This window comes from Galeopterus variegatus, unplaced genomic scaffold, assembly GCF_000696425.1.
Source record: "Galeopterus variegatus unplaced genomic scaffold, G_variegatus-3.0.2 Scaffold105, whole genome shotgun sequence".
Taxonomy (NCBI): domain Eukaryota; kingdom Metazoa; phylum Chordata; class Mammalia; order Dermoptera; family Cynocephalidae; genus Galeopterus; species Galeopterus variegatus.
The window spans coordinates 672,670-698,242 of NW_007726216.1; the positions used below are offsets into that span (position 1 = coordinate 672,670).

General features: G+C 47.0%; 1 pseudogene; it reads right to left on the bottom strand.

Annotated features, from left to right (window-relative positions):
* Nucleotides 1-3,789: 3,789 nt before the first annotated feature.
* Nucleotides 3,790-25,573, bottom strand: part of LOC103600853 — a 77,595-nt pseudogene continuing 55,811 nt past the window's right edge.

Sequence of the window (25,573 nt, forward strand, 5' to 3'; positions counted from 1 at the left end):
AAATGCTCTGATTCACAACTCTTAAGACCCACCTTCCTCAAAGTCCAAGGGCATGGACACAATGCAGCCAAGTTCCTTGCTATAGTGTAGCAAGGGTGATCTTTTGCCCAATTCCTGATAAGTTCCTCATTTCTGTCTGAGACTTCATCATCTGCATGGTCTTTACTGCCCATATTTCTATCAGCATTCTGGTCACAACCATTTAACCAGTCTCTAAAATGTTCCAAACTTTCCCTGGTCTCTTTGTCTTCTTCTGAGTCCTCCAAACTCCTCCAACATTTGCCTAACACCCAGTTCCAAAGCTGCTTCCACATTTTCAAGTATTTGTTATAAGCAACACCCCACTTCTCTGGTACCAATTTTCTGTATCAGTCCGTTTTTGTTGCTTATAACAAAATACTTGAAACTGGGTGACTTATAAAGAAAATGAAATTTATTGCTTAGTTTCCGAGGCTCGGAAGTCCAAAGTCCATCTGATGGTGGTGACAGTGACTCAGGGCCTCACACTGCAAGATGGTGGAAGCAGAGAGAAGAGAGGGAATAAAAGAGACTCTCCTCTTCTTTTAAGACCCTCAGAACCACACCCCTGACCACCATTTTTAATCCATTCACTACTGCATGGTTCTACAATCCAATCATCTCTTCAAGACTCCTTTCAATTACCATAATAGGATTTCCCACTCTCTTAACAGTCACAGTGGGGACTAAGTTTCTAATACATAGTACTTGGGGGACACAATTCATGCTTCAATGAGCTTTGGGGGGACATAATTCAATCCACTACAGTGGGTCTGCTTTACAGGAAAGCAAGTTTGGGGCTTAATCTGGGCTCCCATTATCTATTACTGTATAAAAGCCTCCCCAAAACTTAGTGGCTTAAAATAACAATTTATTTATTCTTATTCACAGTTCTTGGGGATGATAACAGGCTTGGCTACATGGTCTTCCTTGAGCTTCTAAATTTGGTTATAGTCAGATGGTGGATAAGGCTGGACTTACCTGAATCTTCTTCCCTCACATGTCTGGCCCCTGGGATGGAGTGGCTGGAAAATTAGCTGTAGCTTCCTTACTGTGTAGCAGTCTCAGAGTAGTTGGGCTTCCCTAAGCCAGCATGGTGGCTGGCTTCCCCTAGAGCCCATGTTCCAGGAGACCTAGGTGGTAACTACAAGACTTCTTAGACCTAGCCTTGGAAGTCATGCAGTGTCATTCCAAGGCATTCTATCAGCCAAAAAGCAAGTCCCAGGGTCAGCCAGGATCCAAGGACATGAACATCAGTCCATTGTGGGGTGGCCATCTTTGGAGAGTTTCAAACACCCAGTATTAAAGTAGGTGTTGAATGTGAATGGCTGGATATGTATGGTGCCTTCCGTTCCTTTCCTGACATTCAAGGTGCAGCACCCAAACTCTCAGGCACTGACAGTGCTGTTCTGCAGGCCTGGAGTACTAGCAGGCCCAAGCCTCCCTTACCATTGCCACGCTTTCTCCTCACTGCCGTCTTTCACCGTGAGGGGCGCAGTAATTCCACCTTAGACAAACTTAGTCCGCTTGTGTCCTCTTTCACCTCTTACCTTTATCTCCTAGAGCTTCTTTCCAACCAGTACTTAGCTACTTCAGTAAAATCTCTCTCTCTCTTTTAATTCCATGTATGAGCAAAAACCCTACCCCCAATCATGGCTGGGGTTAAACCAGCGTGGTTTTAGTGCTGTGGTTGTATTAAAAACAGAAAGGCCATAAATTGTGAAGTAAAATTAGACGAAAAGAACCAGTGACTTCAAGCCCTAAACTTCGAGAATTCCCAGAAGTACCTATCAAAATGTCCCCAAAAGTTAATGCCTTCTTCCTGCCCTTCTATTAAGTCTGGTTTTTTTAAGCAGTAGTGTTTCAGATAAATAAAACCTGTCATTTTCTGTTCTGAAAAAGTTTTTTGTTTGTTTTTAAAAAATATTATTGCAATATGACATTTTTTCCCCTGCTAACTTGTCATTGTAAGAGATGGGTATTTAGCCCTGTTATGAGATATATAGAATTTTGAGGTCTAGCCTAGGAATCTAACACCCATGTAAACATTGTTCTGTTTTGCTCCGGGGAAAAAGTATTCCAAGCTCCAAACCACAAGCTTCAAAATAACATTTTGTGGATACCCTCCATTTGTATCTGACTCCTGCCTGCTCATTTGCTTCTTTCCATTGAATAGTATCATGAACTTGGATTTTGTTGCATGACATTGAAATATTGAAAAGCAAAGTTGATGTAAGGATTTAAGGAATGTTCTGTGTTGGTTCATAACTGGGTTGTTCATCTCCATGCCATGCTGTCTCCGTCAGCTGAAACTGTTAGCCTTACTGTAAACCAGCGGGGGAAGGAATTTCCTTTTAGGGACAATTTTCTGCTTAAACAAAAACTGCTGGTTAACATCACTGACCAGTTTGAAGGCACCGCTGTCTGAGCTGGTGACCTCTGGGGTCATTGCCCACATGTATCTGCTTTTCCTCAGCTGAGGAGACAGTGGGAACAGTTGTGACAGCAGCAGTGTCCCCAACAGGAAGGAGGGAGAGTAGTAGACACAGCCTGCGCTACCCGTTATCGCCTGTTCCCCCCGCCAGCATTGTAGAGGCACAGCTGTCACAGACTCTGCCGCACTCCTCAGTAAAGCCCCAAGGGACGGGATTGGGACCCAAAACAAAAAGCAAAATCCCTCCCACAGCTCCTTGTACAATGTTAGGCACTTTGTGTGAGGGAGCAATGTCAGGTGGACAAATTAACTTAGTGATTCCCAGCACTCCAGCTAGGAAAAAATGTGGATTTGCAACACAGGTTATTACTTTACAAAAAGAATCACCCTGGGCTTTCTTTTGAGGGCAATCCTAGATAAGTCAGAAATAGGATTTCAATTACACACAATATTCTGGAATCCCCAACATGTCCATTATGTAAAATAAGACATGCCTTTATGCAGATATTTGTTAATTATGAATGGTTTTGCTAATTTTTTCTCGAATTATCCAGAAAATTAGGGCATGCCAGGGGGTTTCTGGGATGAACCACATTTTCTTTTTTTTGGGGGGGGGGGCTAGCTAGTATGGGGATCCAAACCCATGACCTTGGTTTTTACCAGCACCACACTCTTCCAAGTGAGCTAACTGGCCAACCCCAACCACAATTCTTAAAACTTTCCCAGGACATAGAAATTTTGACTTAAGCTGGGGGTGAGGGGAGGGAATCTTTTTGAAGAGCCACCAAATATTTATTTGCTGCCACTCAATCTCATGGACTCTAATCACTGCCTGGAAATCAAGCTGTTGCAATGTCTTCAGGTCTACTTAACAGGCAAAGAAAAGCAGAGTTATCTTCTATTCAATAGCACCTATCAGAGGGTTGCCAAAACTCTGGGGACAATTCTCAGGCAATGTTAGCTGTGTAATCCACAGTTGGAAGACTCACCAGCTTCCACATCAGGCTCCAGTAAAACCTGAGCTGTGATATTTCACCAATCACATTGCAAATATTCCCCTCCCGCCTCCCAAAAAAGATAACAACCAGTGACTGTTGATCACAAGGGGATGCAAAGAATAAGTATTCTCATAAGCTGCTAACGGAAGAATAAATTGCAATCAACCTTTATGGAGAATAATTGTCAATATAAAAAAAAATTTTTTTTTTTTGGTGGTTGGCCGGTGCGGGGATCCAAACCTTGATCTTGGGGTTATCAACACCACGCTCTAACCAACCGAGCTAATTGGCCAGCCCCTCACAACCTTTATTTTTTATTTTTTGGCCAGAACCTCAAGTTTAATACAAGAAAGCAAACTGGTGAGCAGGGCCGAGCAGGCGCCTCCCCCGGCCGGCGGCGGCAGGACAGTCCCCAGCCTCCCTGACGCCAGAGTGCTCCCGACCCGGTCGAGGTCCCCCGGCCCCGCAGCAGGCCCAGCAGCCGTCTGTCTGTCTGCGTGTCCGGCACGGATTGGCGCCTCCAGAAGATAAGGCGTCTGGCCCCCGGCCCGCCCAGTGGGAGATAAGCCCCTGTTTGCTGTGCCTCCCGCTGAAGTCTGACCCCACGTTCCCGCGGTCGTCCGTCCGGTCCACCCCCGCGGCTCCCGGGTAACAGCCGGCGCCCCCGCGTTCCCCGCAGCGCACGGAGGAGATTGCGACCCCGCGGGAGAGCGCGATGCCCGTGTGGACATGGGGCAGCAGGAGGCGCTCACGTCCCTGGTGAGGCAGCAGCTGTTTGTCAAGGATGTGGCCCCTGGCAAGGTGGTCCCCGTGAACCGCTGGGGTCTGTGCCAGGCCGTGAGGTGGGCAGCAGGGAGACCATGAGGCCCTGTCCCAGGCCTCGGAGCCGGGTGCCTGGAGGGCACCTGGCTGGCCACCAGGAGGCGGGCGGAGCGAGGCGGGGTTGCCTCACAGTCTTTAAATAGAAGTGTTTATACCGTTTCATTCAAAAGCTCCACTTCTAGAATTGTATTAAAAGAAAACAAAGAAATATTAAGAAGTATATGTAAGAGGATATTTATCCCAATTTTATTTATTTGGCAGCTGGCCAGTAGAGGGATCAACCCTGGTCCTTGGTGTTATCAGCGCCATGCTCCAACCAACTGAGCTAACCGGCCAGCTATCCCGACATTATTTATAATAGAAAAAACAAAAACAAACTAACAAAACCACACAAGGTCAAGGGTTCAGATCCCCATACTGGCAAACCTCCAAAAACAAAACAAAACAAAACAAAAAAACAGAAAGCAATGCAAAATAAATAAGGCACTCAAATGATTGAATACTGTAAAGTCATTTAAGTCATCAAAGTTATAAAAGGATATTTAATGACCTGCAAAAATGTCCATGATATCTGAAGTAGGAAGCAAATCACAAAGGAGTCTCTTTCCCAGGTTTAGAGGGATAACATGGGTTTATGTTTGCACAGAAAAGAATTGGAGGGATACATACCAAAATGTTAACATGGTTATTTCTGGATGGTGGAATCATGGCTGATTTTTTGGTCGTCTTTGTACTCGTTTTATTTTACAATTTTCCAATGAACTTGGATTGCTTTTATAATCAGGAAGAAACATATTCTAACAAAATAATGGTTCTGTAGGGCCTCTTTGTTCTCCTTTTCTGAGCCTCATTGGTGTCACAAACTCCTTTGAGAATGTGATGAGAATTGTAAATCTTCTCCCCAGAAGTGCCAATACACGGCATCAAATTTTACCAATAATTTCTGAGGATCCATAACTAGGGGTACATAGGTCCTGAGTTAAGAACTGTTCACCCACAATCTGGATGTCTTGCACCCTGTGGATTAGGTCAGCTCTTTGCTCATGCTCCAGTGGTGGAGTCCCAAGCCTACCCCACCTCCCCCCACCCACCCACCCAGCCCTTCAGCCATTCCAAGAACAGGCAGACCTGTCCTCAGGGTATCCATGGACCCAGGCAGGTACTTTGAACATGCCACAGTTGAGTCTCTCAGGACGACATCAATAACTAAGAGGCATGGGTGGAGATCACAGTGTTCCTGCCTCAAAGCCAGGGTACTAAGAGTGGAGTATGCAGGCCACTTCTGTAGCTTCCTAATGAACCTTGGCCACTCGATGCTCCCCAGGGCACTGGGGAGCACATACTCAGGTGACTGTTATTTGAATGCAGACAGCATGATCCTTGAGACTTTGAACATTGATAGCAGGCAGCCATCAATGAGAAACCTGACTCAATCCAGGAATAAAATGATGACAGCAGAAAGTAATGACTGCAGACTAGAAAAGCACAGTCACCAGGTTACTGTCAGAGAATGGAACTCAGGGACTTGGTGGTGGAAGTGAAGAGGGACAGAGAGCTTCAAACCATAGTCCCACTGGGCCGGCCCGGTGGCGCACTGCTACAGTGCGCCGCTTGGGAAGCGCGGCGGCGCTCCCACCAAGGGTTCGGATCCCACATGCAGATCGGTTCCCGCTCACTGGCTGAGCGAGGGGCGGGCGCAGCGCTGAGGGTTGTGATCCCGTTGCCGGTCCCGGTCCGGTACGGGCGCGACACTTAGGGTTGCAGTCCGTTGCCGGACAAGAAAAAAGACAAAAAAAAAAAAACAAAAAACCATAGTCCCACTGGACCCAGGACATTGACCTTCAAGAAAGGTCATGGGCCTTATATATGTGCACAGGCTGAGGCTGTGGAAGGGTGTTAGGTCTACTTGTAGCTCTCACTCATGAATGGAAAGCTGGCTGATCTTACGGCCAATAGAAAAGCCACAAAAGTTTCTAAACCAAAAAGTGACAAGATCTGAGTTGACTTGGAGAAAGAAAACTAAAGGCAGGAGGTCAGAGGCGATGGGACATGCACTGAGGCAGTGGGGATGGAGAGATGTTTGAGCCGTAGAATGCAGGGGATCTGGGGAGAGGTGGGATTGGATGGGTAGGGAGGAGGAGCCAGAGTCCTTAAGAAAGTCTCCATCCTCAGGTGGCTAGCCTGTGACACTGTTTGGATGACTCCATCCACTGAGACTGCAAATACATGAGGCAGAGCTCCGTGGGAGGACATAATGAGCCATTGTGGGCTTGTTAGTCTGAGGAACCTGAAGACATCCCAGTGGAGATGTCCAGCAGGCATTAGGAAATAAGGAGCGGGAACTACTAAGTGGCCAGATGGCCCAATGACATGGCTGCTAAAACAAACAGATTGGGCTGCATTTATAAGCCACATAGTATTCAGGCAGAGGTAATCATCTATAATTTGCCAGTCAGTCTTTCATGGGTCCATCTCACTGGTATCACCAGCAGTACAGAGGGAGTGGCTATATTTTAAAACTGATGTTAGTAACCCAGCTCAGAACAGACCCAGAGGGGGGCAACCAGTACGGCAGAAGAGCTGGAAACCATGTTACAGACACGCAACGGTTTCCGGAAGAGGAACTCTGGGTTGAGTGATCAGCTCATAAGATATGAAAATGGAAGCTTCCACAGAGACACCAAGCTACAATAAATGTAAAATTTCAGACTCAGGTGCCAAATCACCATATACAGATTTCCAAAAGAAGTGGTGCCCAGCCTGTTCAGCGACTCTGGAGGGTCTCAGCCAGATCAAAGATAGGAAAGGTCAGAGAGTGGGAAGGGAAAAATAGATGAAGAGATTTGGGGAGAAGGGGTAGTAGTTGCTATGTCTGAGACCCCACCCAAACCCTAAAAATGAAAGGTTATACACGGAAGGATGTATGTGGGGAGTGTTACCTTTTAAACCAAAGTCTAATGAGAGATCCTTCAGAGCCTCCCTCTCCACCCCTGCCCCTTGTCCCCCAAAGCAGAGCCTGAGAAAATGGCTTCCTTGCAGGTAGTTTTTTTGACGGAATGATCCCAAGTAACAAGAGTGAGGGACAAGGGAGAATGAAACAGGGAAGGAGGGAAAGCCGATCCAAGTTCAGCATTATTGTAGGTAACTGGGGCTTGATATCACCATGAACTTTCTGAGGAGCCACAGGAACGTGTCTCAGAATTGTCTGCCCAAGGGATGGAAGAGGACAGTCTCTATACATGGCTCCCAGCCTCAGTCGGTCAAGGGTTGCCTTCAGGGTGTCTGCACATGAGTTAGGATGCCGCAGTGGGTTCCTCCAGCTCCCAACCAGCCATAAAGAAGCCCAGGGCCAGAGCGAGAGATGCTCATGCAGCTGAGGGCGGGGCTACTGTTCAGAGCCATGGGGGACCATGCCAGACCACACCAGAGAGAGCTAAAGCGGGCTGGGGTCTGCTCCCACCCGGGACTTCTAAAGGGCTGATGACAGCTGGCTCACTGCCACGGTGGCCACAACAGGAGTGTTGTCACACTGCAAGCCATACGCCCTTGCAGAGCGTGCTGGGAGGAAAGCTGAGTGTGCCCTTGGCCCCCTGCAGGAAACAGCCTCCTTGGGGTTGTCTTAGAGGCTGCTTAAGAGGACTTTAGGTGGCAAGGGGGAGATTTCAGCATAAAGAAGCTGGAGGGTATTGCCCAATATCCAGGGCTGAGGGAGGAGACACCCATGCTGTGTACCTAAGACCTTGGAAGAGGACCCCGGTGGTGAGAATCTTTGAAGAGCCCATGAAAACTCCCAGGAGATACAGAATCAGCTTTAGACACCCACCAGGCTCAGAGAGAGAACAAGATCAAGAGAGGCCTTGTGCATTGCCTTACCACTCACCCCTCCCCCTCAAGAGCTAGCGGGGAGGGGGAAGGGAAGGGGAAGTACAAGGCTGAGAAATAGACAGGAAGCCAGCCACGTCCACTTCCTGCTGGAGGATTCCAACGCAAAGCAGACCTGAGCCAGGGAGGGGAGAAGTTATGAAGAATCTCTTGGACTGGATATTCTTTTCTTTTATTTTTTTTAAAGATGACCGGTAAGGGGACCTTAACCCTTGACTTGGTGTTGTCAGCACCACGCTCTCCCAAGTGAGCTAACTGGCCATCCCTATATAGAGATCTGAACCTGTGGCCTTGGTGTTAGCACCGCACTCTCCCAAGTGAGCCACGGGCTGGCCCTTGGACTGGATATTCTAATTATGGGAGAGGCTGTATTTGTGACTTTGAGTGACTATAAGATTGTCTATTACCTAAGACTGAGCTGAAAAGTCATGGGGCCCACTGCACTATTTATCCAGGAATGGGGTTTATTTATCCAGTGTATTAACCAGGGTTCTCCAGAGAAGTAGAGCCAATAGGATGTATGTATGTATGCTTGTGTGTGTGTGTGTGTGTGTGTGTGTGTGTGTATACATACACACAAGGGCTCTTCAAAAAGTTCATGGAAAGGTTTGTATTATCTTTTAATTCCATTGTTCACCAACTTTTTGAAGTATCCTCATATATTTGAATTGGCAAACATGATTATGAAGGCTGACCAGTCCCAAGATCTGCAGGGTGAATCAGAAAGCTAGAGACCCAGGAGAGCTGATGATGTAGTTCCAGGCCAAGTCCAAAGGTCTGAGACCCAGGAGAGCCAATGGTGTAGTTCCAGTCCAAATGGAAGTAGGCTGGAGACCCAGGAAGAGCCAGTGTCTCAGTTTGAGTCGGAAGACAGGAAAAAAAACATGTCCCAGCTCAAAGACAGATGGAAGGAATTCCCTCTTATTTGGGGATGTCAGTCTTTATTCTATTCAGGTCTTCAACTGATTCAATGAGGTCCAGTCACATTAGGGAGGGCAGTCTGCTTTACTCATTCCATCAATTTAAATGTTAATCTCATCCAAAAACAGTCTCACAGACACACCCAGGATAATGTCTGGCCAAATATCTGGGCACTCCATGGCCCAGTCGAGTTGACTCATAAAATTAATGATCACATCCAGGTAATGTCCACTGAATGGATTTTAAAGGAGACTCAATAAAAGTTGTGTTTTTATTATGCACAAGTGAAACATAGACAACATTCCAATTACATTCTTAGGACTAGCTCAGGACCTCCTGTGGGGCCTGCTGAACCCGGGCCTGACTCTTTGATACCTAGTCCCCTTCTGCCTTCCTCCTTTGTCTTGACAACTTGGTTAGTAAGTACCTTCCTGGCCCTAGGTTTTGGGCTCTGAAGCATCCCCCACCCCGGGAGCAGCATCTCCATAGTCATAATCCTAATGAATTCCCTGTGAGACATGGTCTCAGAATCATCCAAGACATGATTCTCCCCAACTTGCTGAGAGATGCAACCCCCTCTTCTGAAACTGCCTGGTGATTACTTTAACATGCAGGCAGCAATCAGTCAGGAAAGTCCCCAAGCTGAATTCTAGTGGCTTAGCTTGGGTACGACAACCCACAAGAACTAGGTGTTTTGCATTTTTTTGCTACACAGCTCAGATCAAGGTGCCAAAAGGCTTCCTTTGTAGCTTAGTAGCTCTAGCACTTGCAAATCCCCTTCAGTGGGTATTTGAAGCCAGGGCCTTTTGGGCTTCAACCTTTTCAGGTTGGATGGAGGAAAGAAACATTTATGAGATTTGGTCTCTGTCTCAGGGAGAAATAAACTCATAATCGCTACACTGTGTTCTGAGTCTGATCATCAAGAGAGGAACAGACTGCACACGTGTGTGCTCCCATGGGGGCACAACTGACTATGCCTGTAGAGGTGGGGAAGGCTTCTGTCTCAGGTAAGCTCCCTTAAAGTAGAGCCTGGAACACAGGTTCCCACACAAGTGACTTATTCAGGGAGGACTCTCAGCAGGAGTGAGGACAGCAGGGAGGAGAGGAGAAGCAACCAGGGAAGGACGTGGTTTCAGAAGTCTAGCCTCAGCCCGATCCCACGGGAGCTCTGGAGCAGACATTGTACCTCGGAATCTGTTCCGTGCAGAGGCCAGGGAAAGGAGCTTTTATGCCTCTACACCAACGATCGTGGAAGGTGCCTAACTCTGAGGAACCTCAGGGCTGAGTGGCTCCAATAGCCTGAGGGCAAACCTCTGTAGAAGGTGGCAGGTGCGAACCCTCAGCTGTAGCACCTGGAGCAGTTAGGGGCTGGGCAGGCGGGCGTTGTTAGGAAGATCCAGGTTATCTGGGTGGTGCTCCCAAAGTGTCTGTGGGCACACAGTGGACATACAGTCTGAGTTTTCAAGAAGCAAAGGGAGTCTTCTGGACAAAGAAGCTAGGGAGAGAGCATTTCAGGCCTGTGCAAAGGCCCAGAGGCATGACGTGGCAGCCAAACAGGTGGAAAGTACAGCTGAGGGCGGGGGAGGAGAGAGAGGCAGCTTCTGAGGGCCTTGAAGGCCGTGCCAAGGAACACAGGCTCCATTATGAGGGACAGAGGCAAACCAGAGCAGGCCCAAAGGAGGGTGCCTGGGATGCGAGCGGCCTGGAACTGTACAAAGCTGGAAGAGACCTTTCCCGGCTCTGTTGCCAAGGACTGGGCTCTGTGGTGTGAGGTCACCCTGAGGGTGAGGGGAGAGACTGGGCCACCTGGAAACAGTAGCTCTTCCCAGCCCAGAGCCCGCCTGCTCTCCCTTGTCCCTCCGCTCCGCTGGCCTCTCCTCTCCCAATTATGTATGCAGAATTCCCTTTCCACAAGCTCTCCTCTCTTCTCTTCCCTCCTGTCAACTTCTTGGCTTCCCTTTTCTTTCCCTGCTTTTCTTTTCAGTTGGCCAAGTGGCCACAAGTCCACCTGGTATGGGCGTGCTGCCCTGGAACATTCCTGAGCTGTCACCTGTTCTCTCCCCCACGGGTTCCCTGGATTTAGTCGTACGGGAAATGCGGTGAGGCAGGAAAAGCAGCCGGACATATTTATGCAGACATTTCTATTACAAAATGCTTCAACTTCTTATTATGGAAAATTTCAACATATACCCGCATAGAGAAAACAGTAAAATAAATGCTCTTGTACTCATCACTCAGTTTCAAAACCCATCAAGTGATGGACAATCTTATTTCCTCTATCCCTTCGCCCACGTCCCCACTCCCACAATACTTTGAAGCAAATCCCAGACATCATGTCATTTCATCTGTACATGTTACCATGTGTATCTCTAAGAGTTAAGGACTCTTATAAAAGAACATAATGACAATATCATTAACACCTACCATAACTCTAACTACTTCATATCAAGTATTTAGTCAGTATACACATTTCCCCAGTTGTCTTAAACATTTTTTATAGTTTGTTTGAATTGAGATCCAAATAAGCCCCTACATTGCATTTGGCTGATATGTTTCTTAAGTCTGTTGTTAGTCTATAAGTTTAACCTCCATCTCATTTTTTTTCCTGCAATTTGTTGTTGAAGAAATTGGATAGTTTGTCCATAAGAGTTTCCCATAGTCTGAATATTGCTTATTACATCCTCATGATGTGGTTGAACATGTCCCCCTGTCTTTGCTATTCCCTGTAAATTGATAGAGCTAGAGTGGGGCTGTCCAATAGAACTTTCTGCAACAATAGAAATGTTCTGTATCTGCGCTGTCAAGTATGGTAGCCACTAGCCTCGAGTGGCTATTGAGCACTTGAGATGTAGCCAGCGTGACTGAGGAACTGAATATTTAATTTTATTTAACTTGAATTCATTTAAATTCAAATAGGAACGTATGGCTAGTGACTACTGTATTGCACAATGCAGGTCTAGAGGCTTGAACAGAGTGGGTTTTGTTTTGTTTTCAAAACTACTTCACAGTTAACTCAGTTTGTGCAGGGTTTGGTCCCGGTACTGGCCAGCTGCCAAAAACAAACAAACAAACATACAAAACTACTTCAGGTTGTGGTGTTGTGGTGTGTACTTCCCTGATCCACCACTGTGTTTAGATGTGTTTCTTGTCTGCAGGCTGCCCTAGTAGTGTCTATGCCTTTTACACTTCCCAACAGGCCACAAGGTGGCACTGCTGGCTTAGTTTTCTTTGAGGAGGCCACCAGCACCATGCACACAGTTATTTGGCCAGGGCCCAGCTACGCAGCAAATTTCCCTTCCTGTTTTGTTAGACTCCATGTTTCTTTCACAAAATTTACAAAATCATGGAATTTGAATGTTTCTTCATCTTACAGATGAATAAAAAGGGGAAGGAGAGGAGCAAGCTGCTTCTCAACACTGCTATCCTCCTCTTGAGAACCCCTTTGTGGAGTGGGGGAGAGGAAAAGGTTACCCAGCTTGTTAATGGCAGAGCAGAGATAGACTACTGTTTAAATTATTATTATTTTATGCTTAACTGGCTACCTTTTTTAAAAAGATAAGCAGAACATTCTTTAAGCAACTTTTCATAATCTATTCCCTGTTACAAGTTCCCACTCTTATTATCTAGAGTCTATATGCTTAACTTCCCTAATGTCTATAGGGTAACTATGAAACTGAATAAAATACATATTTCTAATCTTAAAACATGAAATCAAATTAAATCTGTGGCTGTCGGTTTCACACACACAAGTAGAGTGTAAGAAAATAATCTAAGTGATTCATTTTCAGAAATAATTCAGGCCCAGCCCAAAACTTGTCTGACTGGTCCAGACCATTCCTGGGGGTCACTGAATAGATAAAGTTCTCCTTGAGATGGTAACGAGTTACCAGCCCTTTATTGTTCTCTTCTTTCCCTAGTGTTTCTCCTTTCACAGGGTTTCAGTGGACCTTTTTCATGGGATTGTCCTGAGCCCTCAGACAAAGATATTTTTTACAAGGGGGTAGTAAATCGGGGTAATCTTAGATGTCATCTGGGAAGATTGTGAATCCCATAGTACTCTCAGCCAATGAGGAGGCAGGGGCAGGGACTTGCGCACTAGGGAATAAATTGCTTGCTACAGCCCTTTTCCATGTGCCTGCCCATCAGACACCTGAACCTTGCAAGGCTGTAATTAAAGTCTCGCTTCACTGTACGTCATGTCTCTGTGTCCATCCTTTGGCCTTAGACAGGTGAGGGCATTTCTCACAATTTGGGGGCTCATCTGGGATCTCTGTGACTGTGGGACTGGGACCTCGATAGAGGGAGAGATGCATCCCACCCGATTTCGGGTGGCCTGCTCTGTCCTGGTGCCCAGCTTCATGCAGGACTGCAGATATACCTGAGACTGTTATTCTGAGGATGGCAGAAGCGACACTGGGGGAAAAGAAAATAGGCACCACAGCAACCAGGCAACCTCGTGCATGAGCCAAGGTAGGAAAATTGGACTTTAAATACTGCCTTGGTGGTTGGGCATTTTCGGAGGTCTAGTGTGTGGCTGAGATGTATACTAGATATGAAAGAAGTGCGTGGTCATGATCCGTGGTTCCATTTTCTTTCTTTTTTTTTTTTTTTTCCTTTTTGTCTTTTTTCATGACTGGCAACGGATCGCAACCCTCGGTGTCGCGCCCGCACCTTGCTCAGCCAGTGAGCAGCCGGTCTGTATGTGGGATCCGACCCCTCGGCGGGAGCGCCACCGCACTCCCAAGCGGCGCACTGTAGCAGTGCGCCACCGGGCCGGCCCCGTGGTTCCATTTTCTTTCTTTTTTTTTTTTTTCCTTTTTGTCTTTTTTCATGACTGGCAACGGATCGCAACCCCCGGGTGCCGCCCCCCCCCTTGCCCCAGCCAGTGAGCAGCCGGTCTGTATGTGGGATCCGACCCCTCGGCGGGAGCGCCACCGCACTCCCAAGCGGCGCACTGTAGCAGTGCGCCACCGGGCCGGCCCCGTGGTTCCATTTTCTCACAAGGCACATGGCTGGAGAAAGATGAAGCAGGTCCTGACATGTACAAGAAACCTCCAGTAAAGGGGGGTTGAGTACTTCAGGGAAAAGTCAGTCTCGGGGAACACTGACCTGAAATGAAAATGGGAAACAAAAATTCTAGGCCTAGGGAAAAAAGGAAAGGAGGAATTAAGAAGATTCTTCCCAACATTCCCTCAGGTAGTCCCTTGGGGGGATTGTTAAAGGACTTGGAGGGGAATTCCTAGACAGGGAACAAGGAGAAACAGAAAATGATTAAGTACTGTTGTTTTATTTGGACCAAGGAGCCAATTCGTAAACCTTCAGTCTTCTGGCCACAGTTTGGCTCAAATGAGGACTGGGTCTGTCAGGCCCTTGTCCTCTATGTTAATGATAAATCCTCATCCTCCCAGGAGGAGAAGGATTATGCTCTATGCTGGCTATCAGGAGAGACTCCCACGTTTCCTCTTAAAATTGAGGGAAAAGACCCTAAAAAAGAATCCTGGGATCATTTGTCCTGTCTTCCTCCTCTTTATGCCTCACAGAATGGGAGGCAAAGGACTCTGGGCAGGCCGAATGTTCACACCCATATGCAGAGTCTGAGCCCTCAGCCCTGTGGATCCATATCCTAGTCTAAGGAGGGAATTAGAAAAATGTAAGAAAGATCTTGAGAATTTTCCCCTCCCTTTGAAAATACAGGCATTAATGATCCATTTACTGATTGGTTAGAAGGATGGTTTGGAAAATGGAAGGGAATGGTAGCCTTGCTCCTAGGGAAATCTCTAAAATGTTTCCCCTTAGGGAAGTCCCCATGGGGCAAGGAGAGATTGGATTCATGAATGTCCCCTTCATGAGTACCGAAGTTAGAAATTATAAAAAGGAAATGAAATCATTATTAGAGGATCCCCTTGGTCTAGTGGGACAACTCAACCAACTCTTAGGGCCCAGCTATTACACTTGGGTCAAAATGATGTCTATAATGAGCATCCTCTTTACAGGGGAAGAAAGAAGAATGATTAGGAGAGCGGCTATGTCCATCTGGGAGAGACAACACCCTCCCAGACAGGGGGTCCTGTGTGCAGAACAAAAGGTCCCAAATTTGGATCCCAAATGGGAAAATAATGATCCCAGAGATAGGACCCAAATGCAAGACCTTAGAGAGTTAATCATCAAAGGAATTAAAGGATCCACCCTGAGGTCACAAAATGTTTCTAAGGCCTGTGATAGTCAACAAGAGAAAGAGGAAACTCCCTCTGCCTTTTTGCAGAGGCTCAGAGACCAAATGAGGAAATTCTCTGGGTTAGACCTGGAAGACCCAATAGGACAAGGTCTCCTGAAAGTTAATTTTGTAACTAAAAGCTGGCCTGATATTACTGAAAAATTACAGAAATTAGATGGCTGGAATGTAAAACCAACTGAGGAACTACTCAGGGAGGCCCAAAAGGTGTTTGTGAGAAGGGAAGATGAGAAACAAAAACAAAAAGCGAAGATCACAGTATCCACAGTAGAAAAAGTAGTTAGAAAGAATCCGGAATCAAACCCTCCTCACCAGGGATGAAAGAGCCATAGATTCCAGTCAAGAGATGAAAGGGGCCCTCATAGAGAAAAACCTCAAGCAAGCAACGGATGCTATAAATGTGGGAAACCTGGTCATTTTGAAAGAGATTGTCCCAAATGGGAACAGGAAGAAGAGGTGATACCTCTCATGGCTTTAAGACGAGGGTTAGGGAGGTCAGGGGTGCCCTTTGGTAACTTCCCACCAGGAACTCTTGATAAACCTAAGGGTGGGTCCTAAGGAAGAAGAGGTGACATTTTCACACAGGAAAAACCAAAGATCAATTTCTTAAAAACTGTGTACTGGCCATATCCTCTACTTTGTCTTCCATCAGGTTAAAAGAGCTTCTTGCTCAGTCCCTGTCTCTTAAATTCACTGTCCATCATTTCCATCCCAGTGACCTGGTGTTGACCATGACCCGAGAGGAGGACAAACTTTGGCCAAGCTGGGAAGGTCCCTACCAGGTGCTGCTCACTACTGAGACTGCTGCACGAACTGCTGAAAAAGAGTGGACTCACTATACAGGGGTCAGGGGACTAGAGACCTCACAAACAAGAACTGAAGATTGGTGGGAAATGCGTGGGTCCCCAAGAGAGTCTTTAAAGGTAACTTTAAGAAAGGTCCCTTAAATTGTGTGTGTCCAAATCTGGTGGATTTTAACAAGGGTAAGCTTGGGGCAATCTTTCCAGTTGATTCATATAGGAGATAATTACTACCCAAAACAACTAAGTTAATTATCAACATAACAAAGACCTCGATGACTCAAACCATCCAATTTGATGGCTGTCAGATCCCCTCCTGTGGTAATTTAGAAAATCAGAGACAGACTCTGGAGAGGATATGGGGATATAAATGCCTCAGTAGAAGGGGTTAAATTTTCTGTGCACGCACTGAACAAAAGCAATTGCTACACATAGGCTGCAGGATGGTCATAGGTGCAGGTAATTCCATTTCCTCTTGGTTGGGATACAGACTCAATGGCAATGTGCTGCATGATGGCTCTATACCAAGACAAGGATGCATAAATAAAATGGGGAAATAAAACTTGCAGAAGCTTGGGCCGGCCCGGTGGCGCACTGGATAGTGCGCCGCTTGGGAAGCGTGGCGGCGCTCCCGCCCGAGGGTTCGGATCCCACATACAGACCGGTTCCCGCTCACTGGCTGAGCGAGGCGCGGGAGCGACACCGAGGGTTGCAATCCCATTGTCGGTCCCTGGTCCGGTACGGGGGCAACACTGAGGGTTGCGATCCGTTGCCGGACACGGAAAAAGACAAAAAAAAAACTTGCAGAAGCCTGTCATTGCTTTTCCCTGCACTACAGAGGTAAGATCCAAGGGTGATCCCTTCCTTCTCCATAGGGGTGATGAATCACTCCCCTTGCCTCTCCAGGCAGGGGGAAAAATTCAGTAAACCTGTAGGAGATCTATTGACTTGAACCCATGTCCTAAATGTCTCTGGTGAGTCAAGTTACAACTATTCCAAACTCCACATCCCCCAAGTGGATGTTTGGTGGTACCATGGAAGGAAAAAACCCTGTGTAATCTCTTGCCACCCAAATGGACTGGAACTTATGCTTTAAGTCAATTGGCAATTCCATTTACCTTGGCATTTCATCCCACAGCTGAACAAAAGTGTCCATCCTCAAAAGCAGAGAGCATTAGAGGGGTCATTTAACTCAAATATACACATAGATTCAAGAGTCAAATATATACATAGATTCAAAAGGAGTCCAAAGGGGAGTTCCCAATGAATTCAAGGCCAGAAACCAAATAGCTGCAGGATTTGAGTCAACACTCTTCTGGTGGTCAACTATTAACAAAAATGTAGACTGGATTAACTATATTACAATCAACAAAATTTCATTAATTATACTAGGGACACCCTCCAGGGGGTAGCTAGTCAGTTGGATGCCACTAGCCGAATGGCTTGGAAAAACCAAATTGCATTGGACATGATTCTGGCAGAGAAAGGGAGAGTTTATGTCATCCGGGGAGGGAAATGCTGCACTTTTATTCCAAATAAAAGTTATTCCAAATAATACTGCCCCAGACAGGACTATTACTAAAGCATTACAAGGACTCATGACACTGGCTAATGAACTGGATGAAAATACAGGCATTAATGATCCATTTACTGATTGGTTAGAAGGATGGTTTGGAAAATGGAAGGGAATGGTAGCCTTGGTCCTAACTTCCTTTATAATTGCAGCTGGAGCATTAACAGCAATTGGGTGCCGCATTATTCCTTGTGCCGGAGGCTTAACACAGAGACTCATAGAAGCCACAATTAATAGACTAATGCCCATGACCTATACCCCAAATAACCTCATTTTGATAAAAACTGACCCAGATTACAACAAGAGCCAACAAATACTGACACAATTTGAAGAAAACCAAAAATGTCAAATTATTAATGAAAGTGAGATCAGTAGCTCTCAAAGGAAATAGAGGAGGGAATTTGTAAGAAAATAATCTAAGTGATTCATTTTCAGAAATAATTCAGGCCCAGCCCAAAAGTTGTCTGACTTGTCCTGCCCACTCCTGGGGGGGTCGCTGAATAGATAAAGTCGTTCTTCAGATGGTAGTAAGTTGCCAGTCCTTAATTGTTTACTTCAAATAGATAAAGTTCTCCTTGAGATGGTAACAAGTTACTAGCCTTTTATTATTCTCTTCATTCCCTAGTATTTCTCCTTTCACAGGGTTTCAGTGGAACTTTTTTGCAGGCTTGTCCTGAGCCCCCAGACAAAGAAATTTTTTACAAGGGGGTAGTAAATTGGGGTAATCTTAGACATCACCTGGGAAGACTGTGTACCCTGTAGTACTCTCAGCCAGTGAGGAGGAAGGGTCAGGGACTTTCACACTAGGGAATAAATTGCTTGCTACAGCCCTTTTCCATGTGCCTGCCCTTCAGACACCCGAACCTTGCAAGGTTGTAATTAAAGTCTCACTTTGCTGTACCTTGTGTCTCTGTGTCCATCCTTTGTCTTGGACAGGTGAGGGCATTTCTCACCCAGAGGGCATGGGCCAGGCCTCAGGACTGCACAGCAGCCTCTCCACCCCACTGGAGACAAGCCCTTCTAGACATTCTGACTTGCGGGAGAAGTGAGCAGGGACCAGCAAGCTGGGTACCTTGAATTGAGTGTCCCCCCAAAACTTGACCTTCACTGTGTCAGTGTGAGAGGGTGGGAAATCCTATTATTACGGTAATTGAAAGGTGGGGCCCTGAAAATGTGATTAGATTGTAGGACCATACAGTAGTGAATGGATTAAAAATGGTGGTCAGGGGTGTGGTTTGGAGGGCTTTAAAAGGAGAGTGAATGAGGAGGTTAGTCTCTCTCTCTCTGCTCTGCCATTTCACAATGTGATATCCTGGGTCACTGTTGCTACCACCAAGACCCTCACCAGTTGTGTTCCCTGGACTTTGGACTTCCCAACGTCAGAAACTATAAGCAATCAATTTCATTTTCTATATAAATCACCCAGTTCTGTGTATTTTGTTATAAGCAACAGAAACGGACTAATACACTGGGATGACTGGAGTCTGAAATGTTTGTTCCTCCACTTTGCTCCCAGATTGCTAACATAGATTCCATAAACATCTGACTGGCTTCATTACTGGTTAATGAGCTCCAGCTTTACACCTGACAACTGGATCTGACCCAGGCAGCCCCCTGCTCCTCCTAACAGTGGGCTCAAAGCTTTGTGGTTCTCCCCCATCCTCCTGCTCCCACAGCACAGCTAAATGGGGCCTCCTCCTCCACCGAGGCCTGGTGAACTGACCTTGCCTTCATCTCTGGGCTCATGTGTGTCCCCATCTGCCTATTAGGTCCTTCCTGAATCAGACTGGCTGAGTGGCTGTGCACCTGCCCAAGGCCGACCCAGCCTTTATGCCCTTGAACCCATCCTACTCACCACCCATCTCTGAGACCTTTCTTGATTTCTCTAGTCTCTCTTATGTTTTGTCTCTCTCCTTTACCAGCCTTCATCCTCACAGGCTGTAAATGTGATTGTGATCCTTATCTCCCCTATCCTTGAATCAAAAAATCAAACCCAAATCATGTCATTAGTATAGCTTCTTCCTTCCCTTACCACTTTACCTATAATCAAATGAAAAATTTTAAGTGTATATTTTGATGAGTTTTGGCAAATGTAGACATGCGTGTAACCTCTACCATAAACAAGTTGTAGAATATTTCCATTACCCTAGAAAGTTCATCACATTCCTTCCCAGACGATCTCCTCCCACCTCCCCCACAACCATTGTTCTGCTTTCTGTCACTCTAGATTAGGTATGTCTTTTCTACAGTTTCATACAAATCAAATCATACAGTATATATTTGTTTGTGTCTTGACTTTTTCACTCAATGTGTTTTTTGAGATTCATCCATGTTATTGCATGTGTCAATAGTTCATTATTTTTTATTGATGAGTGATATTTATTGTGTGGATATACCACAATTTGTTTATCCATTCATCTATTGGTAGCTATTTGTGCTATTTCCTCTTTTTTTTAACCTATTATGAATAAAGCTGCCATAAACATTTGTATATGTCTTTGTGTGGACATATGTTTTCATTTCTCTTGGATGAATATCTAAGAGTAAAATGGCTGATTCATATGGTAATTCCATGTTTTAATTAATAAGGAAACGCAAAATCATTTTCCAAAGTTGCTGCACCATTTTATTTTCCCAGCAGCAACGTATGAGAGTTCCAGTTGCTCCATATCCTCATCAGTATTTGGTATCGTCAGTCTTTTTAAGTTTAGCCATTCTAATTGGTGTGTAGTGGCACTGTTTTCTTTTAAATTTTTATCATGAAATATTTCTAATATTCAAAATATTAAGAGACTTCTGATCAAGATGGCAGAATATATGGTCCCCAGCATCACTCTCTCCCACAGTCAACAAATTCACAACTACTAAAAAGCAATGAATGCCAAGCTGGGGCTGCTAGAGCTCAGGGGAAGAGGAAGAGAGACCTATGGAGTTTATGAAGGTGGGAGAAGCTGCAATGAGAGAAAGAAAAGACTGCTCTGATCTTTTCAAGCCCCAGCCACTTCAAGACTTGAGCAGGTGAGCACACAAAGCAAGAGCTGGCAAAAGCCACAGCTGTGCCCTTCATATGAAGTTGCTTGGAGGTGGCAGGGGAGAAGAGGGCCTTGGTGGCCCCCAGGCCAACATGACCACTAACAGTGTTCCTGTGAACCCACATAGGAGTGAGTGGCCACAGACAACTGAAAAGAGAAGCCACTCAAAGGCTGGTGAGTCATTGCAAGAGACGAGCACATGACCCAGCCATGGGAAGTGTTTGGAGTGTGGGTGGTGGAGATGGCCCCACCAGGGGAACACTGGAGCACAGCACGGACAGCTGATCTGCCCTCCAATCAGCACTGGATCACTCAGTGGAGACTGGTCAGGAATACAGATCTGCAGGGGGTGCAGTTTGCTGAAAGTCTCAGGCCCAGACCAGAGTTTCCACACAATCCAGGTGTACCAGGCCTCACAAAACCTGGAAGTACATACAAGGTCAACAATTAAAACCTGAGCTGCACAAAAAGCCTTCCCCAGGGAATCAGCAGCAAAGCAGCAATTTAGCTCAACCACAGGGCTCAAGTGCTGGTCCCCACAGGAAGTTTCCCCATTTTAGAAGTAAGCAAAGGACAACAAATTAGTTCCAGTGCAGAGTTAAAGTGGTCGGGACAGCAAATAATTCAACACAGAACTGAAAGAAAAAACAAAAACCCCACAGATCAAAGATCTAATATTAACCAGTAAAGATCTAACACCACCAAAGAACACCTATAAAGCCTAAAAGCACCAGAAAGCCTTCCCCCCAGGCTCCCAAGCCAGGATGGGGGAGGGCCAAGGGCCTCAGCCACACACACCCCTACATCCACATCCAGCCCAGCAACGAGCAGCAGACCACCACTGGAAGCATCCTGGGCTCCCAAGCTGGAGTTGGGGGCACTGAGGTTCTCAGCCATGCCCCACTGACATCCACATCCATCCCAGCAATGACCACCAGGACACCACCAGAAGTGCCCTGGGCTCCTGAGCCAGGGCAGTGGGGGCCAAGGTCCTCAGCCACACACCCCTGACGTCCACATCCAGCCAAGCAATAACCACCAGGCTGCCACCAGAAGCACTCCAGTCTCTGGAGCCTGGGCAGTGGGGATCTGAGGGCCTCAGCGACACCCGGGCTAAAGTCTGCATCCAGCCCAGCCACAACCAAGCCACTGTCAGAAGTCCCATAGCTCCCCTGCCAGAGTGAGGGGGATGCCATGGACCCTGACCACACACCCCCTTCTTCTTCCTCCTGTCACCCTATCCCCCTTCCCTTCCCTCGCCTTTCCCTCTCTTCTCTTGATAGCTCCCACTTCCAGGGTCACTACACTGCACCAATTCTGTAACCAAAGTCCCTTTATTTTTTTATTTTATTTTTTTTTAAAAGATGACCGGTAAGGGGATCTCAACCCTTGGCTTGGTGTTGTCAGCACCACGCTCAGCCAGTGAGCAAACCGGCCATCCCCATATAGGATCCGAACCCGTGGCCTTGGTGTTACCAGCACCGCACTCTACCGAGTGAGCCACGGGCCGGCCCCCAAAGTCCCTTTAAAGATATCATCAGGACGTCCTCATTGTCTCTCTTTGAGACATGCCAGGCACCTCTCAACTTGTGTCCCTGCTTTTGCATCTCCCCACTCCAGTCCAATCTCCCTGTTGTATCTAGAACTGTTTTTCTAAAATGCACATCTGGCCATGTCACTTTCCTTCTCAGGACACTTCAATAGCTTCCCAAATTCCTACAGAATAATGTTTAAGCTCTACACCACTCCCAGGTTGGTCCCAACCCATCACCTGAGACAGGATAATCTGTTGAATTTGTCTTTTAGGGCTGGCCCGGTGGCGCACTCGGTAGAGTGCGGCTCTTGGGAGCGTGGCGGCGCTCCCGCCGAGGGTTCGGATCCCATATAGAGACCGGTCCGCTCACTGGTTGAGCGCGGTGCGGGCACCACACCGAGGGTTGTGATCCCATTGCCGGTCACGGTACGGGCGTGACACCAAGGGTTGCAATCCCGTTACCGGTCACGAAAAAAGATAAAAAAAAAAAAAAGAATTTGTCTTTTATATGCCCTCCCTCTATTCTCTTTGAGCAGCCAGCCAGGGGGGCTTTGGAGGGCCCAAAACCAAGCTGCTCCAGGCAAGTCTTTCCAGTCTTTAGGGAAAGCCCATGCTGACTGAGGAGGTGCTACTGGGTGACAAGTAGGGTGGAGGCAGGGATGGAGGAGGGGGCAGAGAATCCCAAGGACAGAGATGGCATAAAGGCTAGCAACCCTGTGGCCATGGGGGTGCTCTGCTGTGGGGGGGTGGTCTGCTGTGTGGGGGTGCTCTGCTGTGTGGCAGCACCCTGGGAAGGTGGCCAGCCTCCAGAGAGCTGGCTGGGTGGTGCAGCTGAGGGGCTGAACCCCAGGCCCCAGGCCTCCCTGCTCAAAAAAGATTCCTAGACACCCTCCATCAATCAGAGCACTGTCTTGGTTAGCCAGATACCCCCAAACTGATATGTGGCCTGGGTGCCAGTGCATTGACTTAAACAAGGGCCATGTTCCTTTACATTGATCATAAGTTTACATGGACCAGAAATATCCATGTTCCCTACTCAGAGCCCTCCTGCTCTGAATAATGGAACCTGGGAGACCAAATTATTCTGTGGGAAGCTTGCTTAGCAAAAGTGATTGACTGGCCTACCCAGTCCCCTTTCTCTCCTCCCTTACTAACAGTACCCCATTCTGTTGGGGGCAGCGTTGTGCCCCATAGAAAATGATGTTTCCCATCCAGTAAGTGGAAATTGCTGGATGGGCTTTCTAGGAAAGGCCTTTTGCCCCTTCCCCTTCCACTGCTTTCTGCCAAGAATGCAGGCATGACGCTAGACTTCCAGCAAACATTTTGTGATCTTAAGGGTGGAAGCCATGTCCTATGGGTGAAGGAGTAGAAAGACAGAAAGAACCTGGGCCTTGGTCTACTGATCTCTGGACTTCTTTTATGTGAAAGAGAACTAAACCTCTATCTTATTTAAACCACTTAATTTGCTTTCTGTTTTTTTCAAGCCACACCTAATCCTAGTGAGTATAGCAAGCACAAAAACAGAGTTTAGGAAGAACAGCCAAGAACCATAATTCACATAAGCCAGGGTTCAAATGTACCCTTGTGGTACATCCAGATGCCACCCGTGGTAGGCAGCCTCAAAGATGGCCTCAAATGATCCCCACCTCCTCTCTTGAGTATGCCACTCCCACAAGGAGTAGAACTGACCTGTGTAATCAGTAGGATACTGTGAAAGTGACAGAGTGTGGCTTCTGAGGTTAGCCTATCAAAGACATTACAGCTTCCACCCTGCTCTCACTTGGATCACTTGTTCTAGGGAGAGCCAGCTGCCATGTTGTGAGGACATTGAAGGAGCCCTAGGGAGAGGCCCATGTGGTGAGAAACTGAAGCCCCAGGCCAACGGCCAGCACCAGTGGCCAGCCATGTGAGTCAGCCATCTTGGAGATGGATCTTCCAGCCCCAGTCAAGTCTTCAGAGACTGCAGCCAAGGCTTGACTGTAACTTCATGAGAGACCTTGGGTCAAAATCACCCTGATAGCTGTCCCCAGATTCCTGACTCACAGACACTGTGAGATAATAAAGCTGCTACGTTTTGTTACACAGCCATAGATAAATAATACACCACCACACAAGGACCTTTCCAACCAGAGTGCCATAACTTTCTAGATGCTGGGAATCAGCTGCAGGCCATTCATCCTTTATACTTAAGTCCATAACCCAGGACACCTGGGTGCACATGTGCAACTACATTAGCCAATAACCAAGGAACACGTGGGTGCACGTGCATATTTACATCAAATGCTCGGCAAGATTCTGAACATCTGAGGGGCCCTGACCATTTTCCTTCACTTTCCCTACAGTCTCTTTATAGACTGCCAAATAAATGATAGAAATATTTTCAGGTCCTGTGTGTGAAATGGTTAGGGAGCCCTGATCTACCACTCCCTTCTGTAGCGCATGCTTTCTTCCAGCGGGGTCATGATGGAATTGCTGAGGGAGGGCCCTGCTTGGACACGCACTCTCATTTCCCAGAGACTAGCACCTTAGTGAACTTGGCTATGATACACGTTTCTCAGCTGAAAGTTCAGGCTATGGCCTCTTGCGTGGGATGAATGGCAGGGCTGATTGCAGAAGTTGGGTGTTGATGCCTGTGGGGATTAGCTTCACTTCTCAGCCCACCTAGTTAGGGGCAGCCAGGGCTGAGGTTTGTCTTGGAACCTGGGGTAAGCACCGGGGAGGAGAGCTTGCTAATCAGAAACGGCCCACAGCTGCGCTTCGCCTCTTCCTTTCCAGCATCCATGGTTCTCAAGGTGAGCTGCACCAACCAGCAGCAGCACTGGGAGCTGGTTCAAAATGCAAATTCTTGGCCCCACACCAGCCCTACTGAATCAGAAACTCTGGGCGTCAGGCTTTAACAAGCCCTCCAGGGGATTCTGATGCAAGCTCAAGTGTGAGAACTTGCAAAGCTCTTTAAAATCTTTCCCTTGATTGCTTAAAGTGCATCTTTCCTCTTCACTCAGTCACTCCAGCAGGGGGAGTCTAGACCACCAGAGCAGCCTTTGCAGTTGGGAAATGGGGCCTGGCAGGCCCTGTGGGATCTCAGCACTTCAAGTAATCCGAGGGCTCTTACAAGTTGGGGAGAGTGTGTGGGAGGGGGTCATGAATCCCTTAGGAAATTGGAGAGATGGAGACAGACTCTTAAACAGCACAAAAAAAACCAAGTTCTCCAGTGGGTCCCTCTGAATGGTGGGATTGCAAGAACTCTTCTGCATCGTTCCTTTTTGTCTTAACTTCAGGTGCAGAGGGCCAAGTTAATACTACTGCTCTGTGGCACATTAACAACAT